General features: G+C 43.2%; 1 protein-coding gene across 8 annotated transcripts in view; it reads right to left on the bottom strand.

The window, feature by feature from the left end:
* The window catches only part of ATP9B (ATPase phospholipid transporting 9B (putative)), a 251,906-nt gene that overhangs the window by 97,142 nt on the left and 134,917 nt on the right, over positions 1 to 19,847 (bottom strand). The window lies entirely within an intron of this gene.

The raw sequence follows: 19,847 nt of genomic DNA, 5'->3' as shown, positions 1-19,847 counted from the left end.
AGCAGAAAAACATGGGATCATTCTATTATTTATATAATCAAATCTGTGCAAGGACCACACTAAACAGGAGTAAAGGAGGAGCACAATCAGGGACAAGGGGATTCGGAGAGGAACTGCTCGCCAGAACACACAGCTGGCACCACGTGACTCCTGGTGAGGAACAGGGCCTGCTGCTGTGCCATTCCACAAGGTGGGGTGAGTGCACACCTTGCTGCTGTGCACAGCTTCCTGGTGCCAGGCTCCTCAAACTGCTGCCTCCCAAGACACTGGCCCTAGCACACCCATGACACAAGCCTGTTCACCAGGACACCGTTACAGTGACCCTCAGTGACAACAGAAAGCAGGGCAGCAGCTGCACACATGCATATGCACATGCATTTCTGACTGGCTTTAGCAAAACTTGTGCTGACTTTATATGTTCAAGCAGGACAACTTGGTCATGCCAATCACTGTCTGACAGCCTTTATTAATGTCAGAACCTTTATTACAATATGATCAATATACCAAAAGTCAGCAAATGTGGCTTCAAAACATTGGTAACATTTTAATCTTAAGCAATTATTATAAATTATTTAAAATATCTCAACTTGTGACTTCAAAACCATACTTCAAAGAATGAATGAGTGAAAACATGCAAGGCAGTCTGCAAACTATTTGAAAATTTAATTTTTACTCACGTATACAAATGATGTTAAAATCCAGCAGTGAATATTAAGACAACCCATAAATTTCCTACTGTACATTACTCCTGATCTTATGCTACAGTAGTCCACATAGTCTATTTGAAAATTAGGGGCAGAAGGAGACCAAAAGCTAACAGTCACTCTCATTCCGCACTCCATTTTGAGTGCAGTGCGCAACGTTCCACTTGAACATCTCACCCTGATGGTCCAGCCTGTCTTGACAAGAGCCAGAGCCTGGCATGGCACAGCTTCGCCAGCAGAGGGAGCTCCAGGTTGAAGCACAGTTCACAGTCTTCCTAATGCCAACTGCCTGCTCTCTGGGAAAGCGTGGCTCTACCTCTAAGCCAACCAATTCAGCACATTATAGACATTTATTTACCTCTGACAACAGAGTTACCCTAAATATCCCTTCTGTCATGCAGAATTCAGGACAGAACTGATTTTAAGTGGAGGGATCCCAGAATAAAAACCTGCCATCATATAAGAATCTTATGTAAAGATATGACATCCAAATGCAGGAGGAAATTGGTACAGCACTGCCTTACAAAGGCTTCCCAACTGGAAAACTGGGGCCACAGATGGTGTAATGGTTGGGAGACTCTGAACACATTTACCTTGTTTTTGACATAACAATGAAGGAGGCTCTCAATTTTAAATCATATTTATCAAGACCAATCAATGATTTAAAACAATTACTTAAATAGCATAAGCTAATCTCTGACAACAGAAACCTCAACATCCAATGTCATTCATGTAAGTGAAATCTCAGGCCAGATATCTGGTGTTCAGTTTAGTCTTAATTAAGCAGTTTATTTTGGTAATTTAATATTTATTTTAACAGATATTTTATATAGCATTACCCTAGTCTTGAATCCTTACTCTCTAAAAATAGCACCCACCAGGTTAAGGGAGCAGTGTTTTCCTGTGGGCCAGAGTGGCTTTGGAAGTGCTGGGCCACAGATGATGGCAAATCTGCCACTCAAAGAGAAAACATACTTGCTTAAAAGGTATCGGGAGTCTGGTTTCATTAAGGACTACTTCGGGTACTAAAAACAGCACTCGAAGTTGCCCATTCTAAAAACAGTATCTTCAGAATAACAACAGAATGATAATTAGCAGAAAACTCTCTAATATTTAATCACTCAACGATGGCAGCTTTCAGTCTGGCATTGCTTCACACCTTGGGAGTCTGCACACTGATCTGCTGGAACGAGCACTGAGCCACAACGCTCAGAAGAAAGGAAAAGCACCAGGCCCAGTGACATAGCTCACATCTCCACATCTGCACCTCCTTCACGGGGGAGGTGTGGACCGCTGACAGCTCCCTGCCGCTGTGCAGGCCAAGGCACGTACCGCAGCACAGAACCACCAGGAGCACTTTCAGGTTCAGCCGTTCACAAGGCAACGAGACCTGCGATCACCACGCCCTCTGGAGTCAGAACTATGATCCAGTTTCACTTAATTAAGTTCCCTGGCAACCAAATGCATATCACCTATTCATAGTTATACTAAAAACACATGTGAACATGTAAAAGGTGCTGACCAGTGTTGGAAGCACCTCAGAATTACTGTCATCTTGAACAAAGACAAGGTTCAGCCCATTTTCTGTCCCACCCACACACCAGCTTAACTAGTTATTAACCAGAAGTTAAAAGGAGGTAAACATTTTGATTTTTTTCTCTTTTATTGGTGCATTATAATTATACATAATAGTGGGATTCATTAACATTTTGATATTTAAGACAGCACAGCAGAATGGCAGACACAAAATAGCAAAGAAAAAGAATGAAGGAAAGTTATTTCAGTCTAATTACTAACTTTAGATCAGTTTCTTAGTTTTCATAATTTGTGGATTTTATGATTTGCATTCTTTTGTAAGGAAAGTGGAATTCGGTAGATTTACTGCAAATTTAAGTGATAAGGGTAATACAGTTAAATAAACTTTTCATCTTGCCTAATCATTCTTTTATTATTAAAACTATGTATTTAAAATGAGCTTTATTAACTGGTATCTTAGCAAAATGTAACACTATTTTAAACCATCTAAAATTTTTCTGTTACTTTATGCCTTCGGAGACATTTTATGAACCATTTCATACTCAATGGCTTGTAAGCAATCCCAAGAGTTGGGAATTGTGTGAAAAGTTGCTCAGATTGACAGATAAAGTGAAAAGGTCTGTATTAATTTCCAAATAAAGAAATGCATGGCGTGGTATCTCACGATGATTATACTCTAAAGTACCAATTAGAACGCATCAGAAACTAGAGCAAGTTGACACTCTACAATAAAGCAAATAATTTCCAGTTGGAGGGGCAGAAAATGTTAATATGCAATGTTCAAGACTACAAGAATCTTTGTAAAGGAAGTAGCTAATAAGGTTTAATGATGCATGTCAGGAAGCCACAGTATGTAGGGAAACACAGCTGGCTTCATTTTGTAAACTATTTGATATACACATCTTTCTCGCTCACGATTATCAGCTGTGCCAGTGCCACAGGGGACAGTTTAGACCTCAAATCAGGATATTCTTCTTCTTCTCTAAATTACAAGTAAAATACATTAATATAATATGGTGCTACAGGCTAGTGCCCAGAAGAAACGCTCATCAGCTTTGCAAGGAGGATTAAAGAAGTCTTCTACAGAATGTGTGGAAATAATCTTGCCAGCCTAAATAGGCCACTAAGCCCCACAGCCATTAAAACAGACCACAAGACAACACTTGGATTTAGGGAACTGATCACCTTCACAAAGCAGTCTCCATTTTCATACCTTAGGTACTAAAATACAAATGAACTAAAATGCTGCTGCTGAAACCCCTGTGTGCCACCGCTTGCCTTCCCAGGGGTCCATGTGCGGGTACACTAGGAACCCCTCTGAAAGGCAGGGTGCATCTTGCTCCCATAGTCTCAGTTATGGGGGACTGCAATGTGCAGGTGACAGCAATTAGCAGCAGATGACAGAAGCACTTTGAATGTGTACCAGATGGTAGTGAAGGGTCACTGGAAGCCAGCTGACCCTCCACAAGGAAACCCTTGTGTTAGGACCATCAAACTCAAAAGCTCTTAGAAACAAATTAATTATTCAACCACCAAAAGACAACTGCTGGGTCACAGCATTAATATCAAAATGCTGTTAAAGTACTTGGAGCACACTTATTTTAAATGTAATTACACATATTAGCTGTTAAAAACAAGCATGCCTCATAATGACGAAAAGGTTGCCCTAAACTGAAGGAGCTAAAATTCTAGTGATTAATGAATTGTCTTATGGCAAAACAGAGTCAACAGGTTCCAACTCGATGGATGTTTCTCATGGTTAAACCCAGGAGCAGTCCTTTTAAGTGGAAATCTGTACTGAAGCCTCATCCGTTTCTTGGCTGAGAGTGGAGGTCAGAAGAGCAACAGAAATACCAACACCTCTGGGGAAAAGAGCAGAAAAGCCACAGCTCCTCAACTAGAGGGACCTGAGATACACTTAAAAATCTCAGAGCTGATCTGTAAAGACTTCCTGCTGGGAAGTGAAGTACTATGCTATAGCTGGGCCAGAGCAGAGGGGAGAGATGGCAAGACTGCAGAAAGTACTGGCCTTTCTCCAGGGGACTCACTGTGGACAACTGCAGTACTGAGTCCATCTGCTTAATGTTTCACGAAGATAAAAACGCAGGTAACAACACTTCAGACAAGGACAGTGCACAACGATGAATTCCACACTAATAACTAATACCTAACACATGAGAGGGTTTAGTTTTTAGTTTACACTGCTAAACAAATTCAAGCTGATCAATTTGTTCCCCTTAGGGCTTTAGCCCATTTGCAGTTTACAAAGCGTGCTGGATGTCTTATCCCCTGAGCCTGCCCACTCCATCCCACCTCACTGTTCTGCTCTTCTAAGAGAGCAGGTGGTTGGTCAAGGACTGAGCTCCAAGCAGCTGACTACCTCCCTTCTCCAGTCATGCCTCCTGGGTCCACTGCTGTCCACTGACCAGCTCACTGAAGGTCCCAGAAATAAAAGCATTTTCACTCTTAAAACTTGAAGCCTGTGGTTGGACTTTAATCACTAATGACTTAAATTTCCATTAGGACATGAAATGAAGACTGCTCATATTCCTTACCAAAATATCTTCTTTTACCATTTTTATTTAAATGTGGCAAAACTCGTTCAACTGACATGAATCACTACACTTTAAGAACAGATGACCTGCTACCGAGGGACCCGCAGGAGGTGCAGTCCCAGTAGCTGTCACAGGACAAAGCACTTGCCTTTCTCTCCTGCCTCCTCCCAGCTGCCAGCTGCAGAGGCTCCTCCCCTGTGGAAAGCAGCTTGCCCTTTCCACTGAGAACCAGGAGGGTCTCCTGCTCTGAGAAGGCGCTGTGCCTGGAGCCCAGGCAAGAAGGGCCTTTGGGCCAGCACCACCAGGGAACTCTGGAAGGGCACGCCTCTCCTGTCCCCCGAAAAGTCCGGCTCTGCAGAAACGCCCTCTGGAGCCCAGCTTTCAGAGGCCATCCACTTCCTATGTCTCTTCACAATGTCTTGAAGTCACAACGTTTAATTGAAGATTAACAGCTTTAGAAAACAATGCCCTCAAGAAAACAGCAAGGTTAGAAACACATCCCTCTAGAAGATACTCACAAAACTTACAGGACAAAAATCCCAAATGATAAAAGAAACTGAGGGGAAATGTCTGAAACAAGTCCTGGTCGTCAGATTACTCTTAAACAATGATGCACTGCAGGTAAGCTAATTTTTCTTCAATTTTCTCTCAAAATAAGTATGACATAATTGTAGGAAATGGCACCATAATGACTAGAATCTAAACAAATTAATTCCTCAAAGACCATTTCAAGTTCCTGCAGTCCACAGAACATACACCATCCTCCTGCCTCCTGTCACCTGGATGACAGGCCAAAAGGCAGCTGACTGGTGCCTGGACACCACTTGCTCTGTGGCCTGGGTTCAGAATAGCCTTGCACCACGCAGGAACCTCAGCACCTCTCTGAGGTGCAGCAATTTAATTTGTTCTGTTTTTAACCTTGGCTTCAGTTCTCATGATTGACAGGGGCACAGTGCATGATAGGATGGCAGGTGGATGCCTCTGTCCTCTTGTCCGCTGGCACCCTCCCATCCACTACTGCCAGGCCTTGTGCCCCATGCACTTAGGCATGCTTTCTGAAGCTCCTTCAAAGAGTCTGGTTTCAAGACCCAGCCCTGCCTTCCTACAGGACTCTGCTGTCTCTTGTGACTCAGGAGGTGCTCGGCGGGAACCTACCTGGGAAGCTCCCTTAAACCTTCTTCCTCAGATGTACAGCATGTGTACAGTAACTGAGAACTTAAATACCTATTCCTACACTCTTCTGTCTTGCTGACATGATGAAAATACATGTATTTCTTTTTTGAACTGAGTTTTATATTTACTCTTTATTCTACAAATTACTTTCAAATCTATGCAAAAATGCTTCTGTATAGTAGACTATTCTGACACTGTGGATTTTATCTTTTTGGAAACCATTCCATTTTATAAAGAGTTAGTTTTCTCCCCCAGGAGATCATGTCACATCCTAGCCTTTCAGTGATTCACTGAAAAGCAGCATCTGAGGGCAGGAGGAAGAGGAAGGGGACCAACCTTGCTGCATTCCCAGCTCTGGAGTCGGGTGAATGTCCTGGGCCATTAGAGACAGGTGTGGCAGCCTGGGGCCTGCCACAGCTCACTGTGGAAGAGCAGAGGTGCTGGGTCTGGATGTGGCCAACATCTTAGAAGCAGTCACCCCTGTGTTTGGACATACACAGCCAGCACAGAGCCCCGCATCTCAGACATACAGCATTGCGCTACATCCTGGTGGCAACAACAGCAACCCACACTGCTCTGAGACGCCCAGCCTGGCATTCCTGTGCTCCTGTACCCTGCACCTGCTGTGCAGAACCATGAGCACTGCCTGCACACGGGGTGGAAACTGCTCTCCCCACTGGAGAAGATGACGACTGTCTGCTGACAATCATCATGAGGTTCCTGTGGAATTAGTCACTAACTTTCTCATTAAAAGGAAATGATCAGCTAGCCTGACAGGGCATATCTTGAGATGATATGTTCAATTATATGAATACTACTGGACCTGTAATTACAATGCAAAGTATGTGAACTCAATATTCTGTTGGGTAACAAATGTGGACATAAAGGGCTTTACTGCCATTTTAAAAACAAAGTGTTCTGTCAAAAAGAAATTTTGTTTATGGATCAGCAAAGAGAAAAAAAAATGTAAAAGATAACAATGGAAATGGTATCAAAAAATTTCACATACCTAGAAATAAATCAAATCGTATGAAACTTTTACAGAGAAAAATCACAAAACATTATTGAAAAGAATATAATATATTCATTGATTAAAGACTCAATATTATGAAAATTAATTCCCTCCAAAGCTCTATAGTGAGTACATGCAATCCTAATTAAATTCCCTAGAGTAATCAAAAAGTACTAGCACAGAAAGGGAGCAAGAGACCAATGCAAGTGGATGCCCAAAAGACCCCTTGTGCATAGACACATGATAGTCCACGAAGCTGGCACTGTGCCAGGGCAGCAGCCTGGGCACCGTGGCTAAGAGCTAACGGGGCATCTGCCCAGGGAAAGATGGGAGCTCAATTCCTGCTCACACATGAAAACAAGGTTGTGAGATGCCAGTGAGAAAGGTGAACACTACCACTCGTAGACAATGCACATCTTCAGGACCTGGAGTGACAGACACTCGGATCACATGAGAATCAAGAACGGCTGTTCCTTATGAAGAGAGAGAAGGCAAGCAACAGAGTAAGAGAATACAATACACACAGGTCAACAAAGCGCTCACATCCAGACATGCGAGAGCTCTTCAGAGCAGTAAGAAAGAGACGAGCTATCCAGAGAGAAAAGGGCACAAGGTGGTACCGGCCATCTGTATGGCCATATTTCATTTATAGAATGAAATAAGATAGTACATGCATAGCCAAGGCTGTAGAGAAAAACCTAAGGTTGCCTGCATACCTGGGAAGAGCTACACCTGGTGCAAATGCTTTGAGAGACTAGAGTCCAGTGACAGTACAGATATGTCGTCTGACCCAGCAATTCCTGCCCCCAGAAAGGTACACAGGAATGCATGAGAGGACCAGCATACCAACATGCAGAGCAGAGTGATCTCCAACTACAAAGGTTAGGAAGAGCTCAACTATGCAGCCCATGTGGACTGGGGGCTCCATACAGTTGTGGTTTACTCAAACCCTGGACAAGCATGTGAATAAATGTCACATGTGCATGTCACTAAACAGAAGTCAAATACAGAAGGATATGTGGTGCTCCACTCCCTTTTTTTAAATTTTCAAGGCACACCACAGCCATGGGCCCATTAGACGGGAGCATGGTGTTCAACTTGGTGAAGGAGGCTAGGAGAGTGATGTTTCTCAGGGACTTGATGAACCCTGAGAGGGCTCTGTGAGTCACCACAGAGCTGTGTGTTTTTCCAGTTTGTCTGCTTCTGGGCTAAGTTGATAAAAATGGGGAATAAAAATCAAAACAAGTAAAACAGAAAGTATTATTCTTATTCTTAAGCAAAATTCATAGACCAATGAGGAGTTTCTGAGTTTAAGAGAACAACTAAAATGCACAACAGCTTAAAATAAAGCAATGGTCACACACTATGTAGAGGAAGCTTTATTTAGAGGAAAACTAAACAGGAACAGATCTAGACTTTCTCAAAAGCTACTAAGCAAAGAGCATTTCTGAAACTTCAAAAAGTGAGAGGCTGAAAGGGTGGTATACACAAAGAACTACACTGGGGTCAGCGTTCTCAACTGTGATGGCGAATGAAATGCTCAGTTTGTGGCACTGCTGAAGTTGCATGGCCAGGGCCAACACTGAGGCAAGTGGGCATGCCATGCTTCAGCAAGGGACAGCGATCCCATCTATGGAATGTTAGCTGGAAAGAAGTTCAAGTGCAGCTGCAGCAGGCCACCTACAACACGGCAACAGGGGAACAGAAGTCTGCAAAGGGTGATGTGTGCACTCACCCAGACCCTGCTGCCCATGGGGCATCACAGGGAGCTCTGCATGTGGCTGCACATTCACAAGCGGCAGGGCCGATCACGCCCATTCTTCCTTTCTGCAACAGTGATTTTGATTTCTAGCACCTCCCTTTGGTTTTCTTTTCGAGTTTCCACTTCTGATTATATTATTCATCTGTTCTTGGATGTCATCCACTTTTTTCTATTAGCACCCTTAACAGGCTAGTCATAGTACTTTCAAACCCTGTGCCCTGAGTCTGGCTTTGATGCTTGCCTTGGGGCTTCAGCCTATCTTGTAATGTTTGTTTAAAGCTGAACATGCTGCATTAGAAAATAGGAACTGAAGCAAACTAGCCTTTAGCTGAGTTTATGTGCTAATCTGGCCAGGAGCTGAGTTAAGCTTAGTGTGGTGCTGCAGCTGCAGGAGCCAGTGACTGCCAGCTCCTGTGTCCTCGTTTTGGTCTGGGCCTAAACATTCCTCCTAGAGAGCGCTCCGTCACGTTCCCTCTCGGGTAGCATCCAAGTTCCCAGTAAGAGCTGGTGCGAGGCAAGAGTGGGAGGAGTGCCCTTCACAAGTGGTCCTCAGCTCTCCCCAGCTCCCTCCACACTCCCGACGACACAGGGAGATAAGAGGCTGGAGTGGGAAAGCCAGCCTTCCCCAGGGTGGCTCTGGGCCCATCCTCTCACCTGTGCAGTGAGCCTGGGTCCTAGATGTTGTACCACTTGCCCTTTCCCTCCCCTTCCAGAGCCAAGAGCCAAGAGGCATCCTTCCTATAATCTCACTTTGAACCTGATGGTTTCTGGCGGTAAAGTCAGGAACGTGCCCCACCCAGAGCCCACAGCCTCCAGTCTCACTCACACAGTGGTCCGTACTCGCCTCCAGCAATCTCTCAGCACGACCCTCTAATGGCTGGTTTCATCACAGGACTCCCAGTTAGCAGGTGCCAGAGTCCTTCCCAACTTCAGGGGGCCATTCGCTCTGACCCCAGTTCTGACAGGTCCCAAAAAAGTCAATCATCTTTTGCTTGCTCAGTGTTGTTTCTGTTGTATAGCTAGCTGTGGCAACTTATGTGGTCTTCTCAGGCCAAAGATGAAGTTGGATGTGCTGGTGTTGAACAAGGTAGGTGACCCCAACACTCTTGACCCTCTTTCAGCTAGAGCTGATGACAGTGTCAGGCCCAAGCAATGTCTAACTACAGAATAGAGAGACTCAAGTCCCAGAACAACTGCAAGGAAGAGGTCATCAGGACCTGACTTGAGTAGTGACTCAAGGTGGCGTCGATGTTACTGCACTTTGGCTTATTCTAATTCACTTCCTACAAAACCTTTCAGTAAAATCCAAGATCTGGATCACTACTTCCACATCTGAATAGCAGAACATGGCTAGGCCATGGCAATTTAAGAAAATCATTCTAGGAACTTAGTGTCCAACCTCTGCTAGAGCCACTGCACCATGGATCAATCTTTCAAGTGTTTCCTACCACAATTTTCCACCCACTTCCAATATTTTGCACAAACTTCACTCTGACAAGCGAGTTTTCTCCTCTATCAGGGAGAGTGAGCAGGTGAGGGCTTAGGATCACCCACCAGAGTTCACCGGTATCCTACCCCTGCCTTATCAACACAATGTCTTTTGGCTGATTCCCCTATACTGGAGAACACTCCTGCCCTGCCCCCTGAGGGATTTTATCTCATCAGTCATCACCTTTATCTTTCTGGAATCCTCTACCTATTCCTTGCTATTGCTGTGGTCTGTGAGCATGACTGCTTTCTTCTCTTAAACAACACAGTGGCTCCAAGCCTTAGAACAATTGCTTACCTCCTGCTCCCTAGTCATCTCCCTGCACCTGATTTCTGCCTGTGTCTCCTCAAAGTTCTGCTGATCACCAAAGCCCTCCAAAGAAAGGAGACCACATAGATTTATCAAGTGGGAGACCAGTCTCACACTGGGAGTACCTCGCACTTGTCTCATGAGCTGCCATTGGCAGCCCTGACGGTACCCTGGCTTCTGGAGGTGTGCTGGCCAGGCTTGTGAGCTAGCCTCCTATGGCAAGCACCCGTGCCAATGATGCCAAGATGTTCAAGTCCCTACCTCTGTCCTCTCCCTAATAGCATCTGGAGCTCTCCACCTCAAAGCATCAATGTGTGGGAAGTTTGAGGGCAGTAGATATCACTTTTACAGTACAGATTTGATGTGTAAAATACAACTTTGCTTTCCAAAATAAATTTCTATCTAATGGAAAATAATCTGGTCACATCCTAGTTAACTCTTTAAAACTAGTAATTAGTCTTTCAGATTTACAAAAAATTGCATTTAAACCTTTGCAACTCCACATCCCCAGCCCACACCTAAGTTCTAGGAGTGTGAGGGGAAATTTGCAGCCTTTAAGGATGGAGAGATGACCTGTGGTGCCACTGCTGATCCACGTGACACCAGCTCCTGCTGTGACCACAATGCCACACCCACAGGGCCATCTCACTCATGGCCACAGAGCCATGCAGCTGCTGGCCTGTCTTCAGTTGGCCATTTCAGGGGTACAGGACTGGCACTCCTACAGGACTTTGGCGCCTCTGGGGACCTCAGCCTGGCTGGACCAGGCTGTCTGTCTATGCCTGCAAATACACTCCAAGGGCTGGGCTCCCAAAGGGTTGCTCACCTCCCAGAGCCAAGGGCAGGACGGAATTAATTAATCATCTCATTTTGACAGCACATCCCTGGGAGACCTCCACAGAGGCCAGTACCCCAGACCCATGGCTGCCAGTGCTGCTTCTGCAGCTCATCTCCTTCTAAGACAGGAAGGTTATGCCTTGCCTCTTTCTCTTCTCTATATTGGTTCCCCTTAAGACTTGGCCTCTCAAATCTCAATAGCACCCAGCTCTTCTAAATCAAAATCCTCAGCTTTCAAGACAACTGTCAACATTTAAAAAAAAAATCTATTCAGAAACACAAAAGCTGAGCATATTTGTGCTTTAAAACCCCTCATCCTCTGTGGCTTCTGACAATGCTTCTGAGCATTTATGATGTGTCAGATAATTTGTCTTCTAAATGTTGTCTGCATAAAACACAAAGTAGTAGAAGCTCCTGCACGTGGCATGAAGATTAAGTGTTTGCCAAAGGTGCAAGGGCTCTACTGAGACACAGCAGAGATTCAAAGCTACTTAGAGCATAATGGTCCCGAGTCCCTGTTCTTATAGGAGCTGTGGCAAAGGGTCTCAGCATTCTTCCTGCCTCTGCTGGAGTAGCACAGTCATCCCGTGCATCAGCACAGCCGGATTATCCCTGGGCCTTGGGAGAGAGATCATCACAAGAATCACTGGCAGTTTATATTTGACTTATTAGTATAAAAATATCACAAATAGTTTATATGTAGTTAATTGATATAAAAATATAATAGGCAGAGAAGAAGCACTTTACATTAACCAGTAACAACAGCAAATAGCTTGACCTATATATAATCAGAACTAAGAGATCAGATCTCAGATCAAACAATCACCCAAAGCAGGCTAGACCAATAGCAAGCACAATCTCCCACTCTCCAAGGATGACAAGTAGATGGCCAAGAAGAACTTCACTTTGCTTTGAAAAACTAGTAATATTGCACTAATATAACAGCAAACTGACACATTTGTACTCCTTGAATGATTCATAGTAATTTTAAGGCGGGGGGAATTAAACTATTCTTTATTCAATCCTAAAACTCACACACAGATATGTCTTTCCGGAGCAATAATTCCACTTTATAAAACAGGTTCGGACCCCGAGTCCCTCTGATCTTTAATGTACTAAACTTGGTTTTAAAACAAAAATGGCACATGCAGTTACAACCTAGCAGGTAAACGTAAGCAACACAACACAGATACTTAAAAATGTCCCAGAAACAACTTGGGATTTTGTTTCAGTGAATCAGCACTCAAAAATCCTCTCCAAAATTATTATGATTCTTTAGCTAGAAAGTCAGGGCTTAAGAATACATGCCAGAAGAAGACTGGCAGCTGGTTAAAGAGTTCAAGGGCATGATCAGTTTGATTTTCCCTTAGGTCTAGAAACAGGCAACAGTGGCTCCCTGCCTGACGACGGGGCGGGACACAATCGGCTCCTGGAGACACTGGGCCCTATCCACCGCCCTCATCCAAAGGGCAGCAAGCGCATCACACAAGATTGAAATGAAGCCTCTGCATAGTCATTTTTCTTTCTATTGTTTGGAATTAAAAACATATTAAATTGATCCATTATGAAAATTCTATTCTCTACATTGTGTGTTTCAGACCATGTCTATATCTTAAGGCTATGAAACAATTTTTGTAATTGTAATAACAAAACAAATTATTGACTTTAACTTAAGGAAATTGTTGCTTGAATGACTAAATATTCAACCAAAACAAATCTCTCTAAATTGCATCATACCCAACTTGCTCATTTGCACAGGTTAATGTAGTGATACTCTATCTGTGCTTTTTCTATTTCTGACTTTTACATCTTTATTCTGTAGTGGTGGGAGAGTGTCCCTGAATCACTTTAGCGATTCTATGACTCTATATAACAAAGTATGAGCTATCAACATTACTATGGGGGAAAAACAATTCACATTAGCACCAGTAGCAAAATTAACAGAAATCTGGCTATGTGCTTAAAAGTTGTAAGTTCGAATTCTAGGCCTAACTTCTTAAATCTGTTCATGAGCTTTGGGGTTACTTAAAATTTGGAACATTAAGTTTTTTTTTTTTTTAAAAACCTAGTATCTCTGATGATAGCACAGCAAGTCATATCTACAAATCATTATTTGTTAAGGGTTTACTATGTGCAAAAGACAGGGACAGAGGCAGAGGACAAATGCATGGATGATGAATTGCCCCTTTTGTGTGGAATCTCTTCAAGGTGGTGCAAGTTTCTAATCCCTAACAATGACAGATGCAACAGGTAATCGCCTTAAGTAAGGATTACCTTGTCTAATGAAGAACAGACTTAGAAAGGGAGGGTTCCACACATGCAGGAGATTCCCCATTTGGGTTGACAAAGACAGTAACTTGGGGGTAGTGGCAGAGGGGAGATGGAAACCCACATTTAGGATTTTGTTTCAGGACCCATATTTACCCACAGGGGTTTCTATGGAAAGATCAATTACCTCTCATAGTGTGTTCAATCTGCCACACTGGCACAAAAGTCTGCACAGATGTGCCAAAAACAAACAAAAAAAAAACCAGTGCTCACCAAGCACAATGCAACATTTAACACCAGAAGAGAATCCTGTACTTTGGTCACACTGCCTCTTACAGCAGCTGAAGACCATTACTATTCCTTCCCCACCCACAAGGCTCCATTTAGGGGTGATGATTTAAGAGGTTCTAGGACATCTTTCACTGATTCATTCAGTGACTGGCTGAGGAAGGACAACAGGCAAAGGTGAGCTGGTGCAGGACGTCAGGGCACAAGTGGAGTAAGGAGGAGTGCAGACTGCTTATAGTGAAGGGGTTGCTCAAATAAACAAATACATTAAGGGTGATGGTAGACCGGATTCTGCCAGGGAAGGGAGTTATAATATGGAGGAAACACTAGAAATAACCCTGTGGACTTGAACTGGAACTGGAAGTATGCCTGAATTCAAGGTGCTCAATATACATAAAGATAAAAAAGACTTAAATTGTGTACGTGTATCCATCTATACACCCATCCATCCAGCTATCCACCCACACATGCATCCATCCACCCAAGTACCCAGGTACCCACCCACGCACATATCTGTCCACCCATCAATCCATGTATCTGTCCACCTAGCCACCTACACATATATCCATGTATCTAGTCAATCAATATATCCAGGTATCCACCCACCACACACCTATCCACCCATCAATCCATGTGTCCACCTACCACACATGTATGTATCCATCCCACATATCCATCTGTCCATGTACAGACAGATACATACACACATACACATATCCCTGTGTGGGTTGCGAGTGCCTGGCATATCTCAAGAGCAAGGAGCACATCCAACACCAGAACCTGACTTCTTAATACCATTTTTTGCTGAAAGGAACCCAGGTGATCCTGGGACTGGGTACAGAAAGTATAAGTCTAATTTCTCTCTTTGTGGAAGAAAGAACAAAAAATAGTAAGAATGATGGGTTCATGAATGGGACACAGAGCCAATTTAAAGGAACTCTCAAAGAGAAGGCACTACGAGCTGGAGTGAAAGTTGATCATCAATTTCACCAACTCTTATGCAGGAGGGAGCAGGGGAGAGGAAAGACCCCATTAGTGCAGTGAGGTGGAGATGCACACAGCCTGGCACCTCCTTAAACGTGCGGTCTGGCCAGAGTGAGGCTGCTGGAAGTGAGGTGTCCCAAGTGAAGGAGGACCAGGTGAGCTGCCAGCTGTAGCGTGTATCTATTTAGTACATTTTCATTCAAACAAGCACTTTCAATTTGTCTATTTTTCAAAGATTCTGGCCTGCTGCCAAAGGAACTACTATCAAAAAAGGGATTGACATTTTGTACTCTCAAGGTTTTATTAAAAAAAAAAAAAATCCTATGAAGAAACATCTGTGTGTGTCTATGTAACTGAATCAGATTAAATTCTCAAAGTATTAGGGAAAAAACTGTCAAAAATTTATGAACTTTATTTCTTCTTGTTTACATGTTTTTAAAATATTATTTTTTGTTAAACAAATCTATTTCCAAAAATAAGAATGAACAGCCAAGCACAAGAGAGCACACCCATAGTCCCAGCTACTCAGGAAACTGAGAAAGGAGGATAGCAGGTTCTAGGACAGCCTGGGCAACAAAGAGGGACCCAGTTTCTAAATCAAATAAAAAGAGCTGGGGAGGTAGCTTAGTGGTCAAGCACCCATGGGTTCAAATACCAGTACTGGGATGGTGGGCGGCGGGACGGGGCCGGGGGGATAAGGAGTGACTGTTAGTCAATTCTGTCTGGAACTGTCTGAGAAATTCATAAGCTTGAAGGCAGTATGTGCAATTAACAAGTGCCTCATGAAGGCTGCCTCCTTCAAACTGTCACCCATACCTCACACGGAGCCTGCAAGTCTCAGCATCAGCACAGAACACCACAGGTGCCCTTTCCTCACCCAGAATGAAAACCTTTTTTAGGTCTCTGCCATCTACTGGAAGGTCCTCCAGTTGTGGCCAAACTATAAAACAAAGCCCAGCAAGCCAGCTCAGCAGGCCACTTGCTCAGTCTGCTGGTTCAACCAGCCCACACTCTTGCCAGCCTCCATGCCAAAGCACAGCTCACGCAACACCCAGGACCATGCAATAGGAAGGGATACTGGAACTCAGTGAAATACCTCACAGGTCTTCAACACCCACAGTGACAGACGTCATACCAAGGTCTTCACATGTATCATCTCATTTCAGAACCCTCAGCAGAGCACCCAGACCACTGGCAAGGCCAGGTCTGGGTAGATACAGCAGCACACTGTGAGGGACAGGACTCATGCAGGGGACAACCAGCTAACAGTCTTAAGTGGTGGAGGACAGCACACCACAAAGGCCACCTGTCCTTAGGCTGAGGCTGCTGCATGTTGGTCTGTTCAAAACAGAAAACTTGGTACAGTCACCCTCTAATGTCAAGAAAATAAAATGAAACATTCACACTCAGAATGAACTTCCAGAGGCATGAGCAGACAACTGAGACCAGATGTGCTAAGATTTGATTCTGAAAAATGACTAAAAACAAAATTACTACTTAGAAAAGGGTAGCCATGAACTATTCCCTTAAATAACGCAATCATTTAGTGTGTGTGTAAGACACTGCCAGAGGCTTAAGAACAAGGTGACCAGGATGGCGCATCATGAGGGAACCGTGTGTGCTGCAGTCACAGTGTGCTGGGGTCCCTGACAAAAGCACAGGCAGGGTGACCAAGCAGGAAGACTGCACTCAGCTGCTTCCTCTTTCCTCAGTGCTTCCCGAAAGATAAGCACCCACCCGACTGCCCAGGGCCAAATTAGGGGCTGGGCTTCTCTGTCTCAGAGGAGAGGAGGCGGCACTTGCTCAGTAGAGCCCCACCTAACTGGACCTTGGCAGATGCAATGAGGAAACCACAGAACCCTCCCTTCTGGCTGACTGCTGGCTTGAAAGGCCCCAAAGGTTGCTTCTGAACCCCCAGCATGTGTGTGACTTGCTAATGGCAGGCAGTGACCACACAGCATTTCCAACACACAGACCATCCTGATCTGGTGGTTTACAGAAATCACCATGGGAAAATGGTATTTACTCAGGAAGAGTTCATTATCTCACCCAAGTCCTCACTAACAATATGAATATCCACTCTGGCCCACTTTATCTATGCAGGGGTTCTGGACAAAACTGGCCTGTCACACTCTCAGTCACAGTAGGCATTTCAGATCTTGCCATCAGAAATGCCTCAAAATGATCGGGTAGAATAAATTCTTAGTTTTGCCATCCATGATAAATAAGTCATCATCACAAGTTCCACACATTTCTGTTTTCATGGAAGTGGGGTAAAGAATCAAGGGGTTCAAAAACTAAAGATAATTATGGAAGTATTCATCTGCTTCTTGGGTAAATTACACATCTCTGTTAAGAATCTGAATTACAGAGAATTTAGCTGTAGTTAATTAGGCGTAAGGAAATACTATCAAATATATTCTTACTTAACAAGCGACAAATATGTAAGCCCTTCTTATTCAGAACTTTATGCAGAATTAAGTCTTTCTAGTAAACAAAGCATTTACTTTAATAAATATGCTTACATTTCCTATCTGATGCATCTGCTTTAAAATCAAATTCATATTTTAAGAGGATTTAGAAACAAAATCCAGTTTTCTGATGTAGGTGTTTGTTAAGTCCCAGATAATACCATCAGCATTATCTCTCAACATTTAGTATTTCACACCTTTACAGCTTTCCTGAATTATAAGCCCACTATGTTCAAACTGCAGATTAGGAAACCTGACTTTCAGTTGTGTACAGCTGTGTTACGGCGTGCCAGCCCGGGAATAAGGGTGGCAAGTCAGCCGGCACAACCCCAGGGTCACATATGTCTGGTGTGCTGCTGGAGGACTTCATGGTAGGCTTGTGCTGTGGTCAACTTTCTGATGGGGCTCTGGACACTGTTGATTTTTTAATGTTAACTACAATCTTTTGAATGTAGATTGTGATACTATATTCTGCAACATGTCATTCTTTGGTGAAGCACATTTTTAAACAAGTATTTAAATTTGAAAATATTACTTAAGAAGGCAACTATTAGAAATACTAAGGGGTGCTACAATTCTATGCAACCCTAAGAGAAAAGGAAGCTACTCTAAGGTAAGATTTTTATTATAAATCTAACGATATTAAAAAACTCTGTTTTTTAAAGTAAGAAAGCTATTCTCCAAAACTGCTTTGATTTCAACTTGCAAAATACACCATAGGTGATTGTATTTTGCTCTATTATCTGAAAATGCCTTTGCAACAATCCAGATAACAAGAAGTGGCTCTAATTCATGTAATGGCACATGTCACCTGTCTGTCAATGAGACATGTGAAAGCATCTTTTTATTAGAAACACAAATCAATATACCCAAGGGATTACAATAACTGCTTGAAGCAATTTGCATTATTATTTCATCCTTGCTGTTCTTGCTCTGAGCAACTTATTATTATGAACGGCATGAAAATGGCAACCTGTCACAATTGATTTCTCTTAACCTCCTCTAAGAGTTCTTCCCTCTTAGGTGTGATCAAGTATTGCCTTATGAAAATGTGTAAGGCTAGGTTCTATAACGCAGTCCATCATTGCAGTCCTTGTAATCTAAACTTTCACCAAATATCATTGCAAAATTGCTTAGTAATAACATCTTTTGATTTGTTCAAAGTTTCAAAATAAAACTTTCAATTCTGAGTAGAGCCCACTTCCTCACTAAGCACTATGATGAGGGGTAAATTCTAATTCTGAGCTGTAAGAACTCATCTTTATCCTAGAATTTTTCATCTAGATCTAACAAAAGGCTACAATTTATTCTTAATCTCCTTCTGGATAAAATGTATTACAATTTCTTTAAAAAGTTCAAGTAAATTCTTGTAATAGGCATTGTTTTTTCAATTATGTCAGATAATCAAATTAGATTCCAACACCAATTCTAAAACCCAAAAGAATAGATCAAATTGGGATATCTGCCAGAGTCACTGAATTGAGTTACACAGAACTGTTTTCCACCTCAGATTTCAGTGACCAGAACAGAGATTCTCAATCTCTAGTGTATGTCAGAACCTCTACAGGTGACTGCACCCCATTTTTTACTCAGGAAGTTTGCCTTTTCAGGTCCAGTCCAGAGACAGCATAGGTACTGAGAGAGGCAATGCTACTGCCAACCCAGACAGCTGGTGCCTGGTGATAGCTGGTGGGTATCAGAGAAGTGAGGAAGGGTGGCAAGGTACAAAGTTCTTCATTCAGCTTTTTAAAAAGCACATTTAGGGATCGTCTGGTATTCACAGCCACAGGAAACAGGAAACAAGTGCAAGCATCTGGGTCCAGGCTTGGGTTTCGGAGTGCCCCTGATGTTCTTGGACCTGCGTGTCTGAAGCATTTCAGTGAAAGAGACTCCCCATGAAGATGGGGGACAACTTCCTCAAGATGACAGCAAGCTGAGGGCTGCCTCTCCACTGGCCTGACAGATGCCAAGGAAGCTACGAGTGAAAAATAGACTGCCAGGGCCTGTCAAGCACAGGTCATCTAAATTTGCTATCATACCACCTGGCTTTTGCTTCTGTACGCTCCAACACCTTCTATAGAACTGGTGGAGAAGCCATCTAGCTGTTTCTCCCCAAAGGGGTCAAACTGCATGAAATTCTACTTCCCTTTCCCCTCTCTCCCTCCCTCCCTCTCTCTCTTTTTCTTTCTTTCTTTCTTTCTTTCTTTCTTTCTTTCTTTCTTTCTTTCTTTCTTTCTTTCTTTTTCTCTCTCTCTTTCTCTCTTTCTCTCTCTCTCTCTCTCTCTCTCTCTCTCTTTCTTTCTTTCTTTCTTTCTTTCATCTATTTCTTATTCGGGGGAGCATAACTTCTTAAAAAGTTAAGTTAAAGAAGAACAAAGTAGCCAATATGAAAAGAAAAAGGAGAACTGACCAAAAGATGTTTGGGAATGTCTGCCGAGTAGAATGACAAGTTTAAAACA

This window comes from Sciurus vulgaris (genome assembly GCF_902686455.1).
Source record: "Sciurus vulgaris genome assembly, chromosome: 13".
In the NCBI taxonomy this organism is placed as follows: domain Eukaryota; kingdom Metazoa; phylum Chordata; class Mammalia; order Rodentia; family Sciuridae; genus Sciurus; species Sciurus vulgaris.
Note: the sequence above shows the minus strand (reverse complement) of the source record. Positions and strands in the feature narration are given on the sequence as shown.